We start from the raw sequence: 5,280 nt of genomic DNA, 5'->3' as shown, positions 1-5,280 counted from the left end.
AAAAAAAAAAAAAAAAAAAAAAAAAAAAAAAAAAAAAAAAGAAAGAAAGAAAGAAAAGTAAAAAGAGAAGGACTAGATTGTAGTAAAGCCCTCTTTTTAAGAAATTTGACCTGTGTAGTAGACATTTCTTATTTCATGGCTATTCACAATCTATTCTATATCCGAGTAAACCCTGCTTCTTGTTAGAATATTATCTCCTCTCATGGCATGAGCTCTTAGAACTCAGAAAGTCCAAGCACACTACCCATTTCCCACTTTGAAAGCTGAAGGGAAAAGTTTCTGTTTCATAGGGTTGTTATGAGTATATTTGATGAGTTAATTTAGAAATAACACCTAAAATATGTGGCAACTACTAGTATTAGCTCTTTTTCTTCCTTTCCTCCTCCTTCTTCCTTTCTTCTTCTTCTTCCTCTTATTCTTCATCCTGTTCTTGTTGCCCTCTCATTTTTGCCGTTATTAATAGTAGTATTATCCTCTGTACGGCCAGGACAAGGGTACTTGACCTATACTTGCCACTCAGATTCCTTGGAATATTGAATGTTGTATGGTTGACACAAGGACAGAAGATATAGTTAGGTATTTTTTTAAATTGTGAAGTATAACATGACACAATTAAAGAAACATGCAAAAGCTACACGAAAGATTTGCAAAGAACTGAAAGCAAATGGCCATGTAGCACGATTGTCCAGTTTATTAACCAACCAAAGCCTTCTGCATGCTCTTCACCAGTAAAAACCCTCTTCTTCCCTAAGGGACAGCTTCATGGGTTTGGGACCTGTGCAGTCATACAAGGCTCCATGCTCAGAAGGATCTCATGCTTGGTTTAATGTCTGCAGTTGCCTTCTTGAAATTTTTTATAATTTTTGAGCAAGTTGCCCTGCATTTTAATTTTGCTTTGAGGCCCACAAATTACATAGCTAGTTCTGCCTTCACTCTTAAGGGGACCATTGTCATGAGTGTTATGAGGATAATTTTCTTGCTTTTCTTTATTATTTGACCACCTGTATGTACCTGGAGCTGTTTCCTCCTAAAGGTATGCTTTGACATACTATTCCTGCTATAAAGTCAGTCAGTCCTGTGATTCTTGCTTCATAGACCCCAGATGTTCCAGTGACTGGCTCTTTCAATATTCTCCCAATACATTCTACTTTGCTTAGGTTTGCCAGTGTTGATTTCTGTTGCTTGCAACCGAAGGAACATAACTGGTATCTTTTTTTGTTTGTTTGTTTGTTTGTTTTTCTAAAAGACTCTTGATAGAGAAAAAGACAGCGTGTAATAATTTGTCTTTGTTTTATTCCTTTCTGCACAAAGTCTTATGAATGTTCCATAGATGTAAGATTTATTTTAAAACTAACATCCTGACAAACTTATTTTCCAGCAGAGAAGGTTGAAACTTGAAGTCATTAATGTAGTTACTTACATTTAGAAAAACATTATCTTTGGGACAAGCTGTGAAGCCCAAAGTGCCTGCCAATGACATTTTTTTTTTCTTCTCATAAAAGTTGCCAGAAGTTGCTAGTAGATCACCACTTTCTTGGATAAGTCTTCCCCATGACATGTGGTTGAATTGGAATCCCCAAATCGCTGGCTACACATGTATCCTCTACCTCCTGGCCTGAGGATACATGTGTAGCCAGCGATTAGTGCAGGGATTGGTGAATAACCCAAACAAAACCAATAACGATCCTCCCAAGGGGTTTTCTACCTTGAGCTATCCAAGAAGATAATTTCAGGTCTTTGGGTTGGGGCTCAGGGTGTCAAGGTATGGGGAAACCCTCCTACAGCAAACTGAACAGCACACACACGGTGGTGACAGAAGCCATGAGGCAGTAGAAACTCAGGTGTCCAGGGAGTTGGTGGTTGAGATAGTGGCACAACAGCAGAGGCAGAGAAATGCTGGCTGCCAGACTTCTCTAGAGTCTCTGGAGTTACTGTGATGTCTTAAGGGACATTTTAGTGCTCTATGAACGTTGGCCTGACCACTGTTAAGATGTCTTCCTCTGCTTCCTTACTTCCCTGTGCATCCTAAAATAAACTCTGACATCTGTCTCAGACTTGATCATCAGAATTGGTGTCTATAACGAAACATATGTACAAACCTTGGAACTTATTAACTGGACATGAGACCTAAAATGAACCCTTCTCCGTGCTTAATTAACCATTGTCCTTTCTAACAGTGGAGCTTGTTTATGCTCAGTCCCTGCAACTCAGGGGTAAGTGAAACAGCTCAAAGCCAGAAACATCAAATGGTAACCCAATGAAGAGGACCTAGCAAGAACTACCTGTCACACTGGAGTGCTGACCTAGTGATTCTGAAATTATTTTTCTTTTCCATCTCTACTCTCTCCATTATATTTCAGGCTTCCAGAAAGCTTCCCCTGGATTGAAGTGGGCCTCCCTGCTTGCAATATTGCTTCTCTAAAGTCCATTCTCCATGGAGCAGTCAATGCAATTTTGATCAAATAAATAATAAAGTGACTGCCTATTGCTGTCAGGATGTGGTCCCAAATTCTTAGTTCACATGTGAGGTTATTTATGATTTGGATCTTGTTTATCTTACCAGCCATATTCTTCCCACTTCTCCCCACCTCTATACCATCCCTTACATTCTCTGCTCTAGACTTGAACTCATTCTTTTGCCTACTTGCCTTTTGCACAAGTCTTCTTCTACCTTGACTGCCTTCTTTCACTCCTTCCCCTTGCTTTCTCCTACTCTTCTTTAAGGCCTTAGTTTACATGTCCCTTCCTCCAGAAAATTTTCCCTGAATCCCAAAGACCAGGGTTCACAAACATATACTTTGTAGAGTTCTCTTTTTAAAAATAAAATTGCCCTTTAGCTTGTCTGTCTTTAACTTGGCTGTAGGTTTCTTTAGGATGACTGGCACATAGTTGATGCACAAATGAAGGTACAAAATTAGATGAAACAATAGAATGTTTCTACTCTTGTGGCCAGAGTCCAGGGCTGTGGTATGGGTGAACAGAGATCAGGGAATCGGACTAGCAGCTGTGGCAAAATCTGAGGCCAGGAATCCCACCCACTGATTTAACAAGACCGCTAGGAAACATGAACTACTTAGGAATTACCATCCTGATTAGTTTAGTTTAAGGCAAGCCCCCAAACCCATCCCTCTCCTTTTCTTGCATATTTTAACTGGAGGCAAATAGCAGCTTTTCTCAAATGGTCAATACTTATATGTAAGACAACTTGCCTATTTCATAATTTCTCAAAACAAAAACAAAATCAGTCCAACTAGGATGCCTGGTGAGCTGTAGTTAGAAGCTTGGCTTGGGAATCCATTGATTAAAATTGTTTGGACTGGCAGTAGAACAAAGTAAAAATGGTTAAGCAGATTCCTTAAATTCTGCTAGAACAAGAGGAAAGATAAGAAAACCAGAAATGTCACCTCCATCTGGGCCAACATAGAAGAGCTAATAGGTGAATGACAGTATATTTTTAATCCATTATGGAATGTTGGTTTGTTTTCTTGTTTAATGACTTCCTTTCTTTAGGAGAGCCTGATACAAGCAAGCAGAACTCTGGAAGGCAACATCTTGAGAGCCCTGAAGTGACAATGGGATTCTGGGGAAGTCAATTCCTGGAGCCCCATTCTCTTCATCTGCAAAATAGAAATAATGATTACAACAGAGCCTCTCCTGTCTGCGGGGAGGCATCACAGGAGACAGTGTTTTAGAAAGTCCTCTGTATATTCGAGGTAGCATTAACACCCCCTCCCCCTGCTCCCCACCAATAAGGGCCTACAAAAGAAACAAAGCCAGGGAAGATGAGTCAGTAAGCACTGGATTTGGGAGTTTGAGTGTTTCCAGGCAGAAGTCATGAGGTCAAACTTTGTAATACTAATAAATAGGAAGAAGCACAGGAATCCCATTTCTTTGATCAATTTGTTAATTAATTTTTAAGTAAATTCTCTCTTATCAATTGTGCTACAATATTTTTGCATCCCAGACAGTTTTATACAATGTCATGCTGTGTTTCATCTTCCTTGTTCATCAATATAAAGCAGTAAGTTGGCAAAATAGTTACAGGAACTGAGGTTCCCTTTTCTATTCAGCACAGATTGGAGATATGGAAGGAACGTTCAGGAATATATTTCTCTCTGGGTCTCAAGTAAAGGTGGCCACTGGCACCAGTTAGGGCTGGACTTAGAGTAATTATGGGGCATGCACACAGCTCCATCCCTTTACCATAGCAGACATGAGTGATCTACCACAGCACCTTTCCCCTCCTTAGACCTGGAGATGGTCTCAGAGTCCTTCCCAACACAGTGGTAACTGGATCAGATCACGGTGAAATACATTCGTCACGCCATGTCTAGGCACTGATCATAAGCCATGACTCTTCATTATCAAGCTGTTAAGCAGCTATTAGGTGATGCCCTAATGCCCTACTGAGAAAATTAAACCAGTAACTTACAGGTTTATGTCTTATTCTTTCGTTTTTTGAGGACTTATTGGTTGCACTTAATTCAAACAAAGAAAACAGGGTAGCAGAGTTAAACCAAAATGCTTGGTTTGTAATTCCAAAGTTCTTTTCTCTTCTCCCAGCCACACAGGATATTTGATCCTTTTAATGTCTTTAACTGTTGGCTTCAAACAACTGTGAAGAAGAGCAGGAAACCTGACACTTTAGCTGGATGATGTTTATACAGATGCAGCTTCTTCCTTCACATATTTGGTTAGGAGGAGCTCAATGAGCTGGAGGCTGAATCTCAGGAATGTTTAAATAAAGTGACATTGACACAGACCCTGAGCAACATTTGCAAACCCCATTCTAACCTCACTTAGAGCTGAGGTTCTTAATCTTTATCGGACATGGATTCCCTTGGTGGACTAGTGAGGTTTATGCATCTTGCTCAGAATACTGCCTTTAGATAAAACAGTAAAAGAAAATAAATTGGGTTATGAAAAGAAAATACATTGGGCTAAAAATGCATCTGGGTATACTTTCTCCATGCTTAGTCAACCATTGTTCTTTCTAACAGTGGAGCTTGTTTATGCTCAGTCCCTGCAACTCAGGGGTGAGTGAAACAGCTCAAAGCCAGAAACATCAAATGGTAACCCGATGAAAAGGACCTAGCAAGAACTACCTGTCACACTGGTAGTTCTTAATACAGTTATTAAACTATTTTTTTAAATCTATGATAGATTTTCATATGTTCTTATTATTAAACACTATACAAAAAGATCTAATGGCAAGTGAAGTAACTTCCATAATTTTTCAATAGTGATCAGGGCAAATATTTTGAGATATCTGGGGTAACT

This window comes from Cebus imitator, unplaced genomic scaffold (assembly GCF_001604975.1).
Source record: "Cebus imitator isolate Cc_AM_T3 unplaced genomic scaffold, Cebus_imitator-1.0 Scaffold25, whole genome shotgun sequence".
Classification (NCBI taxonomy): domain Eukaryota; kingdom Metazoa; phylum Chordata; class Mammalia; order Primates; family Cebidae; genus Cebus; species Cebus imitator.
Note: the sequence above shows the minus strand (reverse complement) of the source record.